The sequence below is a fragment of the Pongo pygmaeus genome, chromosome 5 (genome assembly GCF_028885625.2).
Source record: "Pongo pygmaeus isolate AG05252 chromosome 5, NHGRI_mPonPyg2-v2.0_pri, whole genome shotgun sequence".
Classification (NCBI taxonomy): Eukaryota; Metazoa; Chordata; class Mammalia; order Primates; family Hominidae; genus Pongo; species Pongo pygmaeus.
In genome coordinates, this window is record NC_072378.2 from 26,642,665 (window position 1) to 26,663,826 (window position 21,162).

The 21,162-nt window shown below is 43.4% G+C and overlaps 3 non-coding genes across 3 annotated transcripts; 1 reads left to right on the forward strand and 2 right to left on the reverse strand.

The window, feature by feature from the left end:
• Positions 1-6,378: 6,378 nt before the first annotated feature.
• Positions 6,379-6,483, reverse strand: LOC129039694 (U6 spliceosomal RNA). Its single transcript, XR_008503413.1, has one exon. It is a non-coding gene; the product is annotated as a U6 spliceosomal RNA (small nuclear RNA).
• Positions 6,484-9,328: 2,845 nt separating this feature from the next.
• Positions 9,329-9,411, forward strand: TRNAL-CAG (transfer RNA leucine (anticodon CAG)). The gene has a single exon. It is a non-coding gene; the product is annotated as a tRNA-Leu (tRNA).
• Positions 9,412-21,025: 11,614 nt separating this feature from the next.
• Positions 21,026-21,099, reverse strand: TRNAT-AGU (transfer RNA threonine (anticodon AGU)). Its single transcript has one exon. It is a non-coding gene; the product is annotated as a tRNA-Thr (tRNA).
• Positions 21,100-21,162: the final 63 nt, after the last annotated feature.

The window sequence follows — 21,162 nt, forward strand, 5'->3', positions numbered from 1 at the left end:
TCCAGCTCCAGCCAGACACACCCCTTAGAAAGAATTTATGTGGGCCAGGCACGGTGGCTCACGCCTATAATCCCAGCACTTTGGGGAGGCCAAGGCGGGCGGATTGCTTGAGGCCAGGAGTTCTGAGACCAGCCAGGTCAACATGGCAAAACCCTGTCTATACTAAAAATATAAAAATTAGCCAGGCGTGGTAGAACACCTCTGTAGTCCCATCTATTCGGGAGGCTGAGGTTGGGGGATGGCTTGAGCCTGGGAGGCAGAGGTCGCAGTGAGCCAACATCATGCCACTGCACTCCAGCCTGGGCGACAGAGCCAGACACTGCCTCAAAAATAAATAAATAAATACATAAATAAATAAATTAATTAAATAATTTATGTGATAGAGCTAAGAACCTGCCTTTGGCTCCCTGTCCTGGTGGCACCAGCTGTAAGAACTGTGCCCCAGAGATAAGGAAATTATCAGTCTCAGTATGTCTGGCCTTATTTCCAAACCTTCTAAAAGACAAGAAATGTTGCATCGCCAATGCTTTACCAAAGCCTGTCTGAGTTACCCAAGCAAAGTAGGTGACACTATGATTTCAAAAGCACTGAAACTAACTGAAGTATTTGCTAATGTCTGTTTTTATTTTTAATCTAGAAACAAACACCTTTCCACCCTACAACTAAAAATCATACTAAAAATGCACATACCCCTAAAATAATAATAGCTGACTTCATTTCACACTGCCAAATGCCAGCTCTGGTAGTCACATGTTTCTGGGAGCCTGCCTCTATTTAACAGAGACTATGAGGTAACTAAGCCCAGACATTCAGATTGTGAGAAAAATAACTGAACAACTTCCCTCTTCCCTAATCAATAGCAGCTCTTCCATGCCATTCCTCCACACATCTTGAGTCATGTCTCTTCTGCCTCCAGACAGCACTCATATTTCCTCAAATCCCCTTCTTGCAATAGTCCCTGACAGCCCACTCCCAACTACATACACATTTACTCTTGTGCTCATTGTATTATTTTAAAATGGAAATAACTTATTTTCCTGAAAATACATGAAAGTATATTTTACAAAGTAACAATGGTCCAAAATCTCATCACTCAAATATGACCAATGCCAATATTTGGGTTTATCCTTTCATTTAAAATATATATATATATTTATGCGCACACACACACACACACACACACACATATACACGTATATATTATATATATAAACACATATATAATATATGCACACATATATATTATATATTATATATATATTATATATATATAATATATATATGTGGTGCCAAGAGCTTCCAAGGAAAGATCAGATGAGCAACAATCATCCATCATAGAAGACTGGCTGACCATGGAGGAGAGCACTGCATAGAGATTCCATTCATACTTTAAAGCATTGCTACTCATGCTGATTCTGGACTGTCTTGTTAGAACCACAGAACCTTAAGTCCCACTGAGAACTCCTGAATCAGAAACTGCATTTAACAACATGGTGATTCATGTGCACTTTAATGTTTGAGAACAGACTAGATGTATGCTTCAAAATATTATGCATCTACTTGGGATTGAAGACCTTAGTTGAAGTAACAAGAGTCTTTCTAGAGGAATATTTCGCTGGGTGCGGCGGCTCATGCCTGTAATCCTAGCACTATGGGAGGCTGAGACGGTGGATCACCTCAGGTCAGGAGTTTGAGACCAGCCTGGCTAACATGGCAAAAACCCCATCTCCACTAAAAATACAAAAATTAGCCGAGTGTGGTGGCCCACGCCTGTGGCGCCAGCTACTCGGGAGGCTGAGGCAGGAGAATTGCTTGAACCTGGGAGGCAGTGGTAGCAGTGAGCCAAGATTGCACCATTGCACTCCAGCCTGGGTGACAGAGCAAGACTCCATCTCAAGGAAAAAAAAAAGAAAGAACAAGAAATATCTCCAAATTTTGATCATTGTGCAAAATGCATTTACGTAGCGACTGAATATGCATACTCATAGTATTAACAGTAACAAAGTACTTATTATGCGTCAGGTCCTGTATTTTGCGTGCTGTAATTCCTGCCATTTTTCAGACCCCTAGGAGGTAGGTAGGTATCAGTGCAGTCTCCATTTTACAAATAAAGAGTCTGAAGAGCAGAGAGATAAAATGGCTTCTATCACCTGCTAGAGAATAAGCAGAGATGGGATTTGACTCCGGGCCATCTGACTCCACGGTCCATGCTGTTGGTTAGGTACAAAGTACATTGTCCAGAAAATGACTTTCAAACAATCCTATAAGCTGAGCAAATCTTGTGTTAGTTTACAAAGCAGCATACAACTTAGAACAAGTAGGAGGTAAGAAAGTTAACATAACATCAAGCTACTGCCACAGAAAGACCTTGTACTGGACTGTACAAGAATTTGGCCTCATGTTCTTCTAAGAGAGAGAGGTGACGGCAGCCACCAGTTCCATTCAAACAGCAAAATAGCAGTGGAAGATAATCAAGTGCCAGGACAGTGGCTTTGGATTGTAATAACCACAGTGAGACACTGTTACATTGTTGTAGTTGTTGAATTGTAGTTCTGGCTGACTAGTTTATTGTTGTTTAAAGCCTTTTAATCCTTTCAAGAGCCTGCTGAAGACTGAATTTTTCTCTCCGTCTGCAGCATTAACTCTCACCTATTGGCTCACTACTCCTGAATTGATGACTCTGGCCCCAACATGGTTTCCAGAATGGCCTTACCTATTCTACTGACTCTTGAACATCTTCTCTGTGACAAACAATAGGTACCTCAAATTTAAGGGGACCAAAGTACAACTCTAGATTCCCTCTGACCAATTTACACCTTACTTAATCTTTTCCACCCCATTAATGACTCTGTCATCCATTTTCTCGAGCCAAAAATACAGGCATAAGCACTAATTCCTTTTTATCTCATTTTCCACCTCCAAACTCCTAGTAAGTCCTGTCAGCTCTGCCTTCAAAACATATCCTGGACATGAGCACTTCTTTCCTTCTTTACCACTAGCTCCCTAAGCCATCATCACTTCTTACCTGGATTTTTTATATAGCACCTGCTTCAACCCTTGCCTCTATGGTCAGTTATCCACAAAGACCAGAGTATTGTTTTGCTTGGTTTGGTTTGGTTTGGTTTGGTTTGGTTTGGTTTGTTTGGTTTGGTTTGGTTTGGTTTGGTTTGGAAATAGAGTCTCACAGCCAGGCGTGGTGACTCACACCTGAAATCCCAGCACTTTGGGAGGCCAAGGCACATGGATCATGAGGTCAAGAGATCGAGACCATCCTGCCCAATATGGTGAAACCACATCTCTACAAAAAATACAAAAATTAGCTGGGCGTGGTGGTGTGCGCCTGTAGTGCCAGCTACTCTGAAGGCTGAGGCAGGAGAATCGCTTGAACCAGGGAGGCAGAGGTTGGAGTGAGCCGAGATCGTGCCACTGCACTCCAGCCTGGTGACAGAGCAAGAGTCCGTCTCAAAAAAAAAAAAAAAGAATGAAAAAGAAAAAGAAAAAGAAATAGAGTCTCACTCTGTCGCCCAGGCTGGCTAATTTTTTTTTTTTTTTTTTTAGAGACAGGATCTCTGTATGTTGCCCAGGATGGTCTCGAACTCCTGAGCTCAAGCGATCTGCCCTCCTCAGCCTTCCAAAGTGCTGGAATTACAGGCATGAGCCACTGTGCCCCGCCCGGAGTATTGTTTTCAAAGACAAATCAGATTATGTTATCAAAATTCTCCAATGGCTTCCCAATGCAGCCTCAGGATTAAACTCAGGCCCTACTAACACCATCTGGTCCTTGGCTATCTCTGCAATTTCATCTCTTTCATTCCCTTATTCCTCCTCTCCAGACACAGAAGCCTTTTGTTGCTCCTTCATTCTCTGCCCAAGTTCTTTGCCCTTGCTGTGCCCTCTGTGTGTGCCCTGGATATGTTTGTCTTGCCCCCCATTTCATTCAGGTTTCTGCTCAAATGATGTCTCTTACCACCCTCTGTAAAATAGCACCCCCCGCCTCCCACTTTCCTACTTTCTGACTCGTCACCCTGCACTACTTTTCTTTTGGGAAAACTCCTGCACAATTACTATTTTTCTTAAAAGTACTTATTAATATTTGAAACTATAAGCATATTTGTTTTTTTTTAAATAGTCTTTCTTCATCACAGAGGCAAGAATCCACAAAAGCAGGGATTTCGTTTTGTTTGTAAATAAAGTACCTGGCACATATTAGTTGCTCAGTAAATATCAACCGACAGATTAAGTTATGAGTGTGCTCAAAGTTCAAGGAAGTTTGAAACTGACCTGGAGGTCAGGGAAAGTATGCTTAAACTACATGGAGAGATGGCTGCTGGATGTTTTTCAAACACACGTGTGGACAGACCAAACCCTGCCTCCCAAGTAGGCTTTTATTGACTCAGCCTCTTTGGGAGTCAGCAAGTAATGTATTTTAATGTTGGACATACTTAAACTAAAAAGTCGTTCATTGTTTATCTGAAATTCTAATTTAACTATGCATCCTGTATTTCATCTTATTTGAGAGCCCTGAGCCCTTGTACCCTCTGGCTGAGTAAACCCCACGCTTCACCAGAAAACAGCTTACCTCAAGAAATTTGTATGAACACCCACTCTCTATCCTCTTCTTATATTTCACCTAATTTTCAATTTTGTGTCTTACAACTTAGTTTTCCAATTCTTAATTTTGTTTCTTCTCACTATTCTTTAAGATTACTGTGGTAGATGGTTGTACAAATACACCCAATAAACCTTTCCTCCCTGGGCCCCACTCTTGCAGTACCCTCTCCCTACACTGCCTTTGGTTTGGGCCCTGTGACTTGCTTTGGCCAATGTGAGGCAAGCAGAAGTTGCATAAGAACATGGCACTGGGGCAAGACCTTGGGGAACTGCTTTCCCATCACGTCTAACCTCCTTGGGAATGAAAGACTTTATGAAGAGAGAGGCTTAGCATCTTGGCTGAATGGTGGGCATAAATGAGCCTAGGCAAAGCCAGCCAGAGCAGGGGGTGGGGAGGTGGGGGGGTAGGGGAGTGGGGGGTGGGGGGGTGGGGGGAGTGGGGGGGTGGGGGGAAGTTTTGTTCTTGTTGCCCAGGCTGGAGTGCAATGGCAGTCTCGGCTCACTGCAACCTCCACCTTCCAGGATGAAGCGATTCTCCTGCCTCAGCCTCCCGAGTAGCTGGGATTACAGGTCTGCATCACCACGCCTGGCTATTTTTGTATTTTTAGTAGAGAAGGGGTTGAAACCCCCCATGTTGGCCAGGCTAGTCTTGAACTCCTGACCTCAGGTGATCTGCCCGCCTTGGCCTCCCAAAGTGCTGGGATTACAGGCGTGAAGCCACCACGTCTGGCCTTCTTTTTGCTTTCTATATTTTTAACCATTTATTTATTTGAGATGGAATTTTGCTCTTGTTGCCCAGGCTGGAGTGCAATGGCATGATCTTGGCTCACTGCAACCGCCGCCTCCCGGGTTCAAGCGATTCTCCTACCTCAGCCTTCCAAGTAGCTGGGATTACAAGCATGTGCCACCACACCTGGCTAATTTTTTTTTTTTTTTTAATTTTTAGTTGAGATGGGTTTTCACCATGCTGGTTAGGCTGGTCTCGAACTCCTGACTTCACGTGATCCACCTGCCTCGGCCACCCAAAATGGTGGGATTACAGGTGTGAGCCGCTGCACCTGGCCATTTTCAACCTTTTATAAAACTATCTAGCCAGAGCAACATAATAACAAAAGAATAAAAAACAGCCAGGCCAGCTGGTGTGTGCCTGTAGTCCTAGCTACTGTAATCCTTGCTCCTGTACTCCTCCTTGGGGAGTTCGAGGCTACAGTGAGCCAGGATCATACTGCTACTCTCTAGCGCAGGCAACAGAGCCAGATCCCGTCTCAAAAAATACATACATATATTGTTTCTAAATTGGGCTTTTCCTCCCCCACTTCTTTCTTTAGAGGGCAATTCTATTTTTCATTGGGGAACTAAGCTGGGATTTCTCATGAGGCCTAGAGACTGGAGTTAAAATAACGACTTTATTAGAGGTCTCAGCTTCTCTCCATTTTATTATTTTTTAAAATTTTTTATTCTTTTTTTTACAAATAGAGTGCTTCAGTCAGGCTCAGTGGCTCACGCCTGTCATACCAGCACTTTGGGAAACTGAGGCAAGTGGATCACCTGAGGTCAGGAGTTCAAGACTGGCCTGGCCAACACGGTGAAACCCCATCTGTACTAAAAATACAAAAATTAGCCAGGCATGGTGGCGGGCGCTTGTAATCCCAGCTCCTAGGGAGGCTGAGGCAGGAGCATCGCTTAAACCCGGGAGGAGGAGATTGCAGTGAGCCGAGATCGCACCATTGCACTCCAGCCTCGGCAACAAGAGCGAGACTTCGTCTCAAAAAGGAATGTTTCACAAATTTGCCTGTCATCCTTGTACAAAGGCCATGCTAATCTTCTCTGCATTGCTCCAATTTTAGTGTAAGTGCTTGCTGAAGGGAGCACAGCTCTGTCCATTTTATTTCATGTTTCTTGGGCTCACTACCCCATTATAGTGTAAGCCCTTCGATGGTGGAGCTTATTCTGTCTGTTTGTTTACTGTTGGATCACCTATTGGGGGACCTGCCCCGATAATCACGTAGGTTCTTTTCTATTTTCCTAAGCGTCGGCTGGCTTGAGAAATAAAGGGACAGAGTACAAAAGAGAGAAATTTTAAAGCTGGGCGTCCGGGGGAGACATCACACTTTGGTAGGATCCGTGATGCCCCAAAAGCCACAAAAACCAGCAAGTTTTTATTAGGGAGTTTCAAAAGGGGAGGGAGTGTGCGAATAGGTGTGGATGACAGACATCAAGTACTTAACAGGGTAATAGAATATCACCAGGCAAGTGGAGGCAGGGCGAGATCACAGGACCACAGGACCAAGGCGAAATTAAAATTGCTAATGAAGTTTTGGGCACCATTGTCATTGATAACATCAGGAGACGAGGTTTTGAGATCAACCAGTCTTACCAAAATTTATTAGGTGGGAATTTCCTCTTCCTAATAAGCCTGGGAGCGCTATGGGAGACTGGAGTTTATTTCACCCCTGCAGTCTCAACCATAAGAGACAGGTACGCCCCGGGGGGGCCAGTTCAGAGACCTACCCCTAAGTGCCCATTCTCTTTCTCAGAGATATCCCATGCTGAGAAAAAGAATTCAGCGATATTTCTCCCATTTGCTTTTGAAAGAAGAGAAATATGGCTCTGTTCTGCCCGGCTCATTGGCGGTCAGAGTTTAAGGTTATCTCTCTTATTCCCTGAACAATTGCTGTTATCCTGTTCTTTTTTCAGGGTGCCCACATTTCATATTGCTCAAACACACATGCTGTACAAATTTTGTAGTTAACGAAATTATTACAGGGTCCTGGAATGATATACATCCTCCTCAACTGACAGGATTAAGAGATTAAAGATAGGCATAGGAAATTACAAGGGTATTGATTGGGGAAGTGATAAGTGTCCATGAAATCTTTACAATTTATGTTTAAAGATTGCAGTAAAGACAGGCATAAGAAATTACAAAAGTATTAATTTGGGGAACTAATAAATGTCCATAAAATCTTCATAATCCACGTTCTTCCGTCATGGCTTCAGCTGGTCCCTCCGTTTGGGGTCCTTGACTTCCCACAACATCACCAGCACCTAGAACGCTGCCTGGCACGTAGTAGGTACCCAATAAATATTTCCTGTATGTTGGATGAATGAATTGCCTCTCTCCTCTCTTGTCTCCAAAGTTGGTATCCACCACTACCCTGTGAAAAGAGCAGAGGTGACTGCATTTTAGAGGCCTCGCAGAGGACTTATTAAACACTTACTGTGGGACTCTATCCTCATAACTTTTTAATTTACGTATTTATATTTTTAAAATCAACAAATAAAGATATATATATTTATGATGTACAAAATGATGTTTTGTTCTATGTGTACATTGTGGGAAGGCTAAATCAAGCTAATTAACATATCCATTACATCACATACTTATCTTTTTCTTTTTGTGGCAAGAACATTTAAAATCCACTCTCAGCAATTTTCAAGTATTCAATAACGTTGTTATTAACTATAGTCACCATGTTGGACATAGCAAAATTTCTGAATCGGTAGGCCTGAGAAGAACAGAATTTGCCTCTAATTGATTCCCTGGAGATGGGGATTTAATGCTTAATTTAAGGGATTAAACATTGTATTCTATCAATTGAACTCACGATGAAACTATTATAGGTGTCTAAGAAAGCTGTTTCTAATGTCCACAGAAGCAAAATGACTCATCTAAGATTCTCCAGGTAGTTAGTGACCAGTTCTAGTTCTGTTTGAAATTTGTACTCAGGTCCCCTGACTTCCAGTCAGTGATATTCCGACCATGGCATCCTGACTGCTAACCCTTGCTAACAAAATTTGAAGTAGGTCACCTCTGACCTTTGTTTATGTTTAGAAAAGTTGTTGTGCTCGAGGCCTTCTATCAAGTACCCGCTGCGCTGGGTTTAGTAAAATACATAAGCTACTCCCCATTTTTGTTGTTGTTTTTGCTTTTGCTTTTTAAAGTTTTTATTACAGTATAACATCCACTCCGAAAAGTGCACAAATCCTCCATAAACTCCGACCGAGAGGCAAGACAAGCCAGCCCTTCCCACGCTCCTGTCCCATCCACCGGCCCTGCCAAGGGTAACCACGTGCTGGGAGATTTGCAGCACAACGTAAAGGAGAGGGATTAGTGAGCACCTTGTTCCAGCAAAAAACTGGAGCAAGCCTAAAACTTCCTGGGAGTTAAGTGTAAATTTAAGCCAGGTATTCTAGTAATGTTGAGTTCAACAGGATTGCCATTACTTTAACTAGAATTCAGTTCAGAGCAGGACGCCATCGCCGTCTTCCGCCTTAGTCACGCGGCCCTGGGCTGGCTCACGCCCTCCCCGCCCCCGCCCCGCCCCCCCACGCCCCCGCCCCGCCCCCCCACGCCCCCGCCCCGCCCCCCCACGCCCCCGCCCCCGTCCCGCTCCCCCCACCCCGACCCGCCCTCCCTCGCCCGCAGCCCTCCCCGCGCAGCCTGGGAACGACTTGGCGTTCACTCGGGAGACGCCGCTCTGTAGCCCGGACAACCGGTCCTATGCAGTGCTTCAACCCCGGGTCGCCGTCCGAGGCAGTTCGCGGAGTGGTGGCTTACCTTTTAACCCAGGAATGCCCATATCTTGAGAAAAAGGGAAACAAGGGGGTGGGGACCTTGGGGGGTGGGGGGGTGGGTGGGCGGTCGGTGGACCGGGAACTAATAGCGTTTAGGTAGAGACAGAAGTGAATTCTGAGCACAAGCTAAACTAAGCGAGTCAGGATGGCCGAGCGGTCTAAGGCGCTGCGTTCAGGTCGCAGTCTCCCCTGGAGGCGTGGGTTCGAATCCCACTCCTGACAGTTGTTGTTTTTAGTATTTAGACACAAATCGAGTTTAAGTTTACGCTACGTTTTCCTACCTGCTCTTTGTGACAGGGCCTTCTCTCTTTTTAAAAAATAAATTTTCCGAGTTCCAGAATAAAACCACTCTTTGTTTTTATTAGCCACTCCAAGGACAGCAAAAAGTACTCTGTACTCCGAAAATAATTTCAGAACCTACTGGTGTTTTGAAATCTCACCTCCTTTCTCCGTTTCTCCTCTGTCTCTAGTTGTCTTTCCCTCTCCCTCCTTCACAGGCAGAGTTGAATGAATGTTACTCTTCAGTTCATGGCTCATTACATTACTGCAGGGCTCCTCTTTACTTAGTTATAGGTATCTTTTTAATTCCCTTTCCTCAGTCTCATTCCCGACCTCATCCTGACTCCGCGTAAGAAATCACTGCAAGAGTTCCGGTCTGGCAGAGAGCGCGGAGAGACGCAGAGCGCGGCCCGCTCCTCCAGGGCCCTTCAGGCCCTCCGGCCCCGGGTCGGCGGGTGAGCTAGGGGGGGCCGCGCCCTCTGCCCTGCAGATACCGGAGGCCTCTGCTGTGGCTGCCCACTGGCTGGGCCCAGGCCTTGAAGCGGTGGCGAACCTCTCTTCCCTACCCTACCTCGGTGACTGATGGCGGCGGCGGCCTCTCCCAGCCCGGACCCCGCCGGCCGTCGGGTCTCCCGGCCCAAGCCTGCCGGGCCTGGACGAAACCCCCGCCGAGCAGCCTGGACGCAGCGCCTTTGGGTGGCGGCGGGAGTGGCGGGCCGGGAAGCATGGCGGCCGCTCGAACGCCGCGCGGCGGAGGGCGTTAGGGCATGCAGGGCCCGGGAAGGCGGCCTAGGGACACAGGCAGGCTCGGCCGCCTCTTCAAGCCACGGAGCCGCCAGATCTGGGTCCCGGGTGATCACTCTGTCGCCATTGGGCGAGACCTACCTAGTCTAACGACAACGGACAAAGGCCTTAACGGGCCTGGGAGGTGAGCGAAGTCCCGAACGACGACGGGTGGAACGGTTAGCGGCGATCGGGCGGTTGGTCTTCGTACTACCAGACCTTACTGTCGGAAGACAGAAATGGTAGAATGACAGGCCACGTTTGGCCCGTTGGAAATGCCCACCATCCTCTGGGAAGATTCACTGGCCGTTTACGGAAGGCCTGTGTATATAATATGAAAAAGCTGCTCTCAACTCCACCCCAACCTTTTAATAGAAAACATTTGTCACATGTAGCCCTTCTAGATGGAAAGAGGTTGCCGACGTATGATAGAGTTAGAAAGTCACACATCTTGTAAATTCTCATTTGTTTAAAAGAAATCATAGAAAATACATGTCTTCTGGAGTTGACTTTTGGAAACTGAGTTGTTAGACGGCCTCTAGAAGCGATACGTTCACGTTTGTTCAGTGGGTTAGATGACATGGAGCTCGAAGACCTGAGAAGGAAGAAAAGAAGGTTCTATGCTAGACTGGTTATATTTAGAAGACATTTTCATATTCTATCCATTGTTTTGTGTGCATTTGCTTCCTCACTACTATGTATATAGTTGACAATGCTAAGCTTTTTTGAAATGTCTATTCTTTTTAGATATTCTGAAGTGTCTGATATATGTTAAAATTAGAGGTAGTAAAATCACATTTTGTAAATATCTTTTTGTTACAATTCATAGAAATGTTGTTTGGGGGGAATGGCCAAATCACCTGTTGAGTAATACTCATTGTGTTTGCGCAGTGGTTTGGGGGAGGAGAGAGGAGGGGGAGGTGCAGAGAGCCCTATGCCATCCTGCTTACAGCGACGCAAGATGAATCACTATGTCTGTGCATTTTGTTTTATCTATGTATATAGTGTACATAAAGGACAAATGAGTCCTAATTTACAACATCTAGTCTTTCTGGATGTTAAAGAGGTTGCCAGTGTATAACAAAACTAGAGTTAGTAAACCAATATATTTTGTACATTTTGTTCTACAAGTTCTAGGAAAGATTGTCTTCTGAAAATTTGAGCATTCTTGCCCACTGGGTTGATGGAGATGGGAAGGGTTCTAGGCCAGAATGTTCACATTTGGAAGACTCTTTCAAATTATAACTGTTGTTACATGTTTGCAGTTTATTCAAGACTGCTGTGTACACAGTGGACAAATTAACTCCTTACCTGAAACATTTAGTCTATCCAGATGTTTAGAAGTGCCCGATGTGTATTAAATGTAGAGGTAGTAAAATACCACTTTGTAAATATCTTTTTGCTAAAATTCATAGGAAATACTTTTGGAAGTTGAATTGTGAAGCCACCTTTGTGAGCAGTATATTACTGTGTATACTTGCTCAATGGTTTGGAGGAGGTGGGAGGGAAGAAATTGCAAAAGATAATATGCTAGTGTGTTCATACTTGGACATTTTCAGACACCATTTTTCTGTAAGTTTTGTGCATTTTGTTTTGCTCTGTATATAGTGTATATAATGGACAAATAGTCCTAATTTTTTAACATCTAGAGGTTGCCAGTGTATGACAAAGTAGTAAAATTAGCATATTTTGTATGCTTTGTGTTGAAATTCATAGGAAAACTTGTCTTCTGTAATTGACTTTTGCATAGGAATTTTTTCAACCATCTCTAAGCATTACACATGCATGTACTTGTCCACTGAATTGAAGGCAGAGAAGGAAGAGAAAAGGGAATGATTCAAGGCCAAAATGGTCACATTTAGAAGATACCTTAGATGATAACCATTGTTATGTGTGTGCAGTTTTATTTAACAGTGCCGTGTACGTGGTGGACAAGGTATGAAATATCTAGTCTTTAGATATTTGGAAGTGCTTGATGTATTTTAAAGTAGTAGTAGAATAACACTTTTTGTAAATAGCTTTTAAAAACTAATGGGAAATGCTGTTTGGAAGTGGATTTGTTGAACCACCTGGGAGGTGAGAGGGAAAAAATTGCAAAAGGTGTTTTGCCATTGTTTATTAGAAAATTTCAGCTTAATCCATTGCCTATATGTTACATGCATTTCATTTAACTTTGCTATACTGTATATATTGGGTATATACTGGACAAATGAGTCCTGATTTTATAATATCTAGTCTGTAGCTATTAAAGAGGTTGCCAGTGTATGACAAAAGTAGTTAGTAAACTAACGCATTTTGTACACTTTGTTAAAATTCATAGGGAGGCTGTCTTCTGAAAAGGACTTTTTGGAAGTGAAATGATAACATCAGCTCGAAGTGACACATGTGCCTATAACCACCAGGTTGGTGGTGGAGAGGAGTTGGAAGGAATGAAGGGTTCTAGACCAGAATGTTCCTATTTAGAAGACACTTTTCAGATATAACCATTGTTACATGTGTGTAGTTTATTTGACAGTGCTATGTATATAGTGGACACACTTAAGTCCTTATTTGAAATATCTAGTCTTTCTAGATGTTTAGAAGTGCTCAAAGTATGTTAAAAGTAGAGGTAGTAAGTAACACATTTTGTATTTATCCTTTTGATATGAAATATTGTCTTGGAAATTGATCAATTCTCTGAGAAGTACACGTTATGATATTTGTACTGGTTCGGGGGAAGGAGGAGCACAAAGTTCAAAGGGCTTTCTACCAGTGTCCAGTGTGTTTATGATGAGGCACATTGACCATTGTCCCTTATGTCTGCATTTTCGTTTACTGTGCTATGTATATAAGCAGACATAGGAGTCCTAATTTACATCTAGTCGATGTTAAAGAGGTTGCCAGTGTATGGCAAAAGTAGAGTTAGTAAACTAATACATTGAGTATACTTTGTGTTAAAATTCATGAGGAACACTTCTTAAAAACAGAAGTAAAATTGTTAAACCCCACCCCCCCAAGCATTACAGATGGCTTATAGCTGTCAACGGGGTTGGTAGAGGTCAGAAAGGGAAGTGTTCTAGGCCAGAATGTTCCTATTTAGAAGACACTCAAATTATAGTCTATGTTATGTATATACGCCATTTATTCAATACTACTGTGTATATAATGGAAAACTTAAGTGCAGTTTGAAACATCTAGTCTTTCTAGGTGTTTAAAAGTGCACAACGGTCAGGTGCGGTGGCTCACTCCTGTAATCCTGGCACTTTGGGAGGCCGAGGTGGGCGGATCACGAAGTCAAGGGATCGAGACCATCTTGGCCAACATGGTGAAACCCCATCTCTACAAAAAATACAAAAATTAGCTGGTCGTGGTGGCACGTGCCTGTAGTCCCAGCTACTCGGGAGGCTGAGGCAGGAGAATTGCTTGAGCCCGGGAGACAGAGGTTGCAGTGAGCCGAGACCACACCACTGCACTCCAGCATGGCGACAGAGCAAGACTCCATCTCAAAAAAAAAAAAAAAAATCCACAACATAGGTTAAAAATAGAGGGCTAAAGTAACACCCCTGTAAGCATTTGTTTTCAGTACTTCCTAGGAGTGGTTGCATCTGGGAATGGAATTGTTAAAACTTGATGCTTAGGAGCGTATGCTGACTATTCACTGCGTGGTGGGGTGGGGAGGAGGAGGAGGTATGCAGGGAGAAGGGTTCTGTGCCCCTGAGTTAGATTAGTTCAGATGGTCTAACCATTGTTCTATATATGCATTTTATTGTGTTAATATTGTGTATTAAAGGATAAACAAGTCTTAATGCTCAAAGTATGTTAAAAATAGGTGTAGTGAATCAGTCCCTTTGTGAATGTCCTATTGTTAGTTTTTAGGAAGGCCTGTCTTTTGGGAGTGACCTTTATTAGTCCACTTCTTGGAGCTAGACGTCCTATACTTAGTCACTGGGGATGGTGGAAGAGGGAGAAGAGGAACGGTGAAGGGAAGGGCTCTTTGCTAGTATCTCCATTTCTAGAAGATGGTTTTAGATGATAACCACAGGTCTATATGAGCATTTTTAGTAAAGTGCCTGTGTTTATTGTGGACAAAGTTTATTATTTTGCAACATCTAAACTTTATGAATGTCTGAGGTGACAATGTATGATAAAAACTAGAGCTAGTGGGCCAGGCGCGGTGGCTCACGCCTGTAATCCCAACACTTTGGGAGGCTGAGGCAGGCGGATCACAAGGTCAAGAGATCGAGACCATCCTGGTCAACATGGTGAAACCCCATCTCTACTAAAAATATAAATATTAGCTGAGCGTGGTGGCGCGTGCCTGTAGTCCCAGCTACTCAGGAGGCGGAGGCAGGAGAATCACTTGAACCTGGGAGGCGGAGGTTGCAGTGAGCCAATATTGCGCCACTGCACTCCAGCCTCGGCAACAGACTCCATCTCAAAAAAAACAAAAAACAAAACAAAAAAAAACTAGAGCTAGTGAATTAGCCAATTTGTAAATACCTTTGTTATAATTGATAGAAAAGATGCATCTTGGACATGGAATTGTTAAACCGCCTCTGAGCAGTATATGTCAGGTTGGCAGCAGAGGGGCAGAAGGAGGTATACAGGGAGAGATGTATGCAGATGTGTCCATATGTGTCCATATTTACATTTTGATGATAGCCATTGATGTATGCATCTCTTTTGGCTGTACTATAGGAATATATTAAGTAATTCAATGGAAATATACCTTGCTAATATTATAATGGTATAGCTCTGCTAATGAATTCTCTTAGAAATGTTATACTTAGTGTATTCTGTTGCTGTATGTTTCATTTTAAATTGAGCTTTAAGGGAATGCAGCATTTAAATCAGAACTCTGCCAATGCTTTTATCTAGAGGCGTGTTGTCGTTTTTGTCTTCTATGAAATTTTTGTCCCAAGAAAGGTAGGACTACAGTTTTTTTTTTAACAGATTAAGTTGGTGTAGTGTATTCTTGTTTATCAAAATACTCATAAAGCTTTGGGATTTTGAATTGGTAAATATTCATGATGTGTGAAAAACCATGATACATACTGTACAGTCTCAGTCCCATAAGATGGGATGTTGTGCCTACACACACACAGGACCTAGAAGAACATGTCAAACTATAAACTGCTTGTGATTGTGAATGACTTTGTTCTTTGCTTCTTGTGATTTTCAGTTTCCTATAATGCACATATTAACATATTAACTTTTTAAAATAAAGGTTATTTTAAAAGCCTGTTTAAAAAAAAAGAAATCACTGGAAAAGGCCTCCTTTTCTTTCTATATGCTTTTATAGAACAAGTATGATTGGTTTGGGTGAATGTGTTTTTAATTTATGTAAGTGGTACTGCGTCATAGATCTCTTTCTTATTCCATTGGTACCGCAGTTTTGAGTTATGTTGCTGTGTGCACATCTAAACCAATTATTTTCATTGCCACATAGAGGTCTGCAATGTGAAGTCACCTACTCTTCCACTTTGCCACTACAAATAAGGGTTCCATCAATGAACATCTTCCTATATTTCAATTATGAGGCTGCGTAAGATTTTCCTTGAGATACAGCAGGAACACATTGCAGGTCATGAGATCTGACAATCTACTAATTTTGCAGTTCAGAACAGGACCTAGGACCCAGGGAGCATGATGTATACACACAGAAGTTCATGTTTAATGACATCTCCAGAAATATTCCTCAAATTGAAGTTTCCTAATGTCTAGCCTGATCATCTTGAGCATTAATAGCTACTGTTAGAAACATGAATAGGCAATGTTTCTATTTTGAGCTCATAATTTACTGCAAAGCCTCAATTAATCAAAAACCTCAGATGACTGGAATTTTCTCTTCATTATTCCTTTTTAAAAAAGAAATTCAATCTAATTACCGAGTTACCAAAGCAGAATATAGAGTGAATCTGTTTTATGATCATTGATATTCAAAAATTTTCTGCCCTCTTTCTCTCCTAAAACCCTCAAACTTCACAAAAAGATTCAAGCATGCACTAAAAGAAAAATGAATTGATATGCGTTAGAAAGATCATCATCAGCAAGGCTAGAAAAGAACAAAGTTCCCCCTTATTGCCCAAGTATTCGCTCCACATATTCACTCCATTTCTGCCTACCCTGACATTCTGATCAAACATGGCTTTGAATTCCTCCTTCAGAGGTGGCAACATAAGAGAAAGGAGGAAATGGCAAATAGGTGTACCCCCTAGGGTAGCAGAAAAAACACTTAAAGGTGCTTGGAAGGCCAGCAGATTAGTCGAATTCAATTCAGGCTGCCTAGGCCCATCTCTGGACGCTGCCACTTGCCAGCTACTTACCTTCCAGGAAAGTGACTTTGCATCCTTGTGCCTCAGTGCCCTTTTCTTTAAAATGGAAGAAATAACTGCACCCTTCCTCATAACTATGCAGTAAGGATTACATGACTTGGAATATGTAAAAAGCTTAGAAGAGTGTCTGGCAAACAACAAATGCCTGATACATTGTATTTTTTTTTCATAATTGAGTACTTGCTTGTATTAGGGTCCTTCAGAAATACCTAACTAATAGTCTATCTATCTATTAACTATGTATGTATGTATGTATGTATCTATCTATCTATCTATGCCTGTCTATCGAGAGAGAGACAGTAATTTATGATAAGGAATTGGTTCACACAATTATGGAGGAGGCTGAGAAGTCCCACAATCTGCCATCTGCTAGCTGGAGCCCCAAAAAAGCAGGTAGTATAATTCAGTCTGGGTCTCAATCAGGCCTGAAAGCCTCGGGAGTCAACGATGTAAATCCCAGTCCAAGAGCAAGAGGAAAAAAAATGAGATGTAAAGCAGTGGGGTAGGGGGAGAAGAGGTGAATTCCTCCTTCCTCAACCTTTGTTCTATTAAGGCCCTTAACAAATGGGAGGGATCATACCCGGGAGGGCAATTTGCTTTACTGAGTCCCTGATTCAAATGATAATCTCATCCAGAAACACCCTGAGATAAGGTCTCACTCTGTCACTTAGGCTAGAGTGCAGTGGCACAACCAGGGCTCGCTGCAGCCTCGATCTTCTGGGCTCAAGCATTCCTCCCACCCCAGTCTCATGAGTAGCTGGGACTACAGGTGCGTACCACCACACCTGGCTAATATTTAATTTTTTTTTTTTTTTTTTTGTAGCGACATGAGGGCCTCACTATGTTGGCCAGGCTGGTCTCAAACTCCTGGGCTCAAGCGATCCTCCTACCTCAGCCTCCCAAAGTGCTGGGAGTACGGGCATGAGCCACCAAACCCAGCCAGAAACAATGTGTAATCTGAGTATCTAATGAACCACTCTAATTGACACATAATATTAATCATCACACTGCTGTTGGCCAGGCCCCGTGCTGGTCTCTGGAGATACAGCAGTGAAGAGGACACGCACAGCCCTTGCCTTGAGAAGTAAACAGGCTGGCTCAGACAGATATGAAGCAAGCAGATGAGCATTGCTACTTAGAATGCAATGGGAAACACAGTCCCTTCTAGCTCCACCTGCCCATAGGAGAACCTCAGCAGCTGAGCTAGAGGCCCTACTTAATCCACAACTTGTAAATTCAAATGCTATCCAAACTGCTTTGGTACGGCATTGTCTTTTTAAAAGAAAGCATGAAACACTTGACACTTATCAACTGCCAAGTCAAATGTTCTCCAGCTATCTCCAGATAAAAAACAGTTTTAAGACTTGCACATACCCTCACCTAACTGCTTTCCACTTATCTGAACTGAGCATTCTCTTCCTCACCTTTAGTTACACACTGTTCCCTTTGCCCAGGGCATCTATTCTACTACTTCTCCCACGTCTATCCTCTTTCCTTGACAAGTTCTTTGTCTCCCTCGTGGCTCGGTGTGGGTATCACTTCTTCCATGAAGTCTTCCTTCCACCTTCGCCCAATCAGGGTTTTTGTTTGTCTGTTTTTCTGTTTTGTTTTGTTTTTTTCAGCCTCAACCTCCTGAGCTCAAGAGATCCTTCCGCCTCAGCCTCCCGAGTAGCTACGGCTACAGGTACACACCATTATGCCAGGCTAATTTATTTTATGTAGAGATGTGGTCTCGCTATGGACTATGTTGCCCAAGCTGGTCTTGCGCTCCTGGCTTCAAGTGATCCTCCTACCTTAGCATCCCAAAGTGCTGAGATTACAGAGGTGATCCCCACTGCACCCAGCCCCACACAGACAGGTTTGTTTTCAAATGAGGCTGCAGGCCTGCGCAGTGACCCATGCCTGTAATCCCAACACTTTGGAACACCTAGGCCAGAGTATGTCTGGAGCCCAGGAGTTGGAGAACAGCCTGGACAATATTATGAAACCCTGTCTCTACAAACAAAACACAAAAATCACCTGGACATGGTGGCAGACACGTAGTGGCACACACTGTTAGGCCTAGCTACTCAGGAGGCTGAAGCAGGAGGATTGCTTGAGCCCAGAAGTTCAAGACTGCAGTGAGTTAGGATTGTGCTATTGCACCCCAGCCTGGGCAACCGAGCCAGACTCTGTCCCTAAAAAAAATAAATAAATAAGCAAATGTGGGGCCAAGTGTGGTGGCTCACACCTGTAATCCCAGCACTTTGGGAGGCCGAGGCAGGTGGATCACTTGAGGTCAGAAATTAGAGACAAGCCTGGCCAACATGGTGAAGCCCGTCTCTACTAAACATACGAAAAGTAGCCGGGCGTGGTGGTGGGTGCCTGTAGTCCCAGCTACTCGGGAGGCTGAGGCAGGAGAATCATTGAACCCAGGAGGCAGAGGTAGCAGTGAGCCAAGATTGTGCCATTGCACTCCGGCCTGGGCAACAGAGCGAGACTACATCTCTAAATAAATAAATAAATAAGCAAATGTGGCTCAAAGCACCGTGTACTCCCAATAATATTACATCCCACTATACTATAACTGCCATTAAATTGTTTTCCCTTCCCATCAGCCTCTTCACCCATATGTGATTAGCATGGTAACTGCCACATCATAATTGGCCATTGAGAAATAGCCACTCACTAGACAAACAAGCATCTGATTGCAAACCATTTCCACTTTTACACATAAATTGTTTCCATGATGTATACATATATGGAGAACTAGGAAGACAGGCTTTTGGGAAAGATGGAGAGACTCATCACCTGGAATATTCAATAGCTTCAGTAGCCAGTACCACTACTGCCAACTCAGTGTACAGACCATGCAATCTCTTGAGGGCCACTTGGCCACAAGCCTCCTATAAAGGTATTTCTGCAGCTGATGGAGCAGGAGAGTGGAAATGAGGCAGGATTGGTAAGGAGATGAATTAATGATTTAGTGTTGACATCTGCACCAGTGACCCAGCCTGTCTTATCATTTGAGGGAAGTTTGTATCTGGGCCTAGGGAAAAAGAACAGAAGATAGAAGGCTCTAGTGGAAAAAAAAAAAAAAGGGTCTGCCTTTCCATTGCTGCTTGATGTTTATAAAGAAAAGTGGGGAATTGGCCGGGGGCAGTGGCTCACGCCTGTAATCCCAGCACTTTGGGAGGCTGCGGTGGGCAGATCACCTGAGGTCAGGAGTTTGAGACCAGCCTGACCAGCGTGGTGAAACCCTGTCTCTACTAAAAATACAAAAATTAGCTGGGCATAATAGTGGGCACCTGTAATCCCAGCTACTCTGGAGGCTGAGGCAGGAGAATCGCTTGAACCCTGGAAGCAGAGGTTGCAGTGAGCCAAGATCACACCGTTGCACTCCAGTCTGGGTGACAGAGCGGGGCTCCGTCTCAAAAAAAAAACAACAACAAAAAAAAAGAAAAGTGGGGAATTAAGCTGCAGAATGGGAGTAGAAAGTCTCCATAAAAGTAGAGTTGCTTCTGAGCTGTTCTTCCAAGTGTTGGGATTTTGTCTCCACAGCTAGAAGAGGAAATCATATTTCAATCCTTGACAATCTACATAAAATAATATGCTCTGAAAGCAAAAGCCAGAGAAGTGGAACTTTCTGTGCCAGGTGAGCTGTGGGCTGGGTCTTGGGAGATGGGTGAGAGGGTTGGTAATAGTTACAGTGAACTTCCATTTCCTTGGTCTTGTGTTTCTATGTGGAGGACTTCTGCTAAGAGTAAAACTGACTTCTTTCCTACTTCTCAATTTCTCTTTCTTCCTCTTGGAGAGTTTGGGAGAAGGCATCTCAACCCTTCCTGGACTTCTTCAAGTCAGCCTGTTCTAGTGGGCCCCATAAGCAAATGGAGGCTTCTCTGACAGCTTCTTCTTTTCTCAAGTCTTGGTGACAAATATTTGTTTTTGCTTTGATTTGTTCCTTTCCAAAAAACTCTGAGTACAATGCAATATTTTTAAATAGCGAATCACAGCTTGTTTTATGTGGCCAGATCTTACTGTTTGCTGTGAATTTTCAGAGATGCTACAGCCTTCTCAACAACAGATTATGAATCATTCGAAAGATTGACCTTCCAAAAACATTACCTGCAGATTCTGACAATGAATCTGTTTAGGATTTCCCTAGGAAAGAAAATAGAATGACTAGAGATTATGATGTTGCTTGTAGTTTAAATTTGGTGTTTGCCTTCTGCTTTCCCTGGTTCCTCTCGTACATGTTGTAAGAATATAACATGTGGAAGAAAAGTGTAAGAAAAACAAGAAATTCAGAATTTCATTATTCTAAAAGAAAGCCAAATTTATCTTTGCTTCTTTTTCGTAAGCAAGGAGGTTTCACAACGGACGCATATAAAACACTTTGCTGGAGCCCCATAGGGGAAAATAACCTTTCACCCTGTATTTTAACGGTTCCCTGGGTACTTTGAAGGCAGGAAAACTACAACAGGCCCCGCTGGGATTCGAACCCAGGATCTCCTGTTTACTAGACAGGCGCTTTAACCAGCTAAGCCACGGAGCCACCGTACTGTTAATGGTACAAATGAGCATGGAAAAGAGATGATCTTTGCCTTTGTTCTGTGCA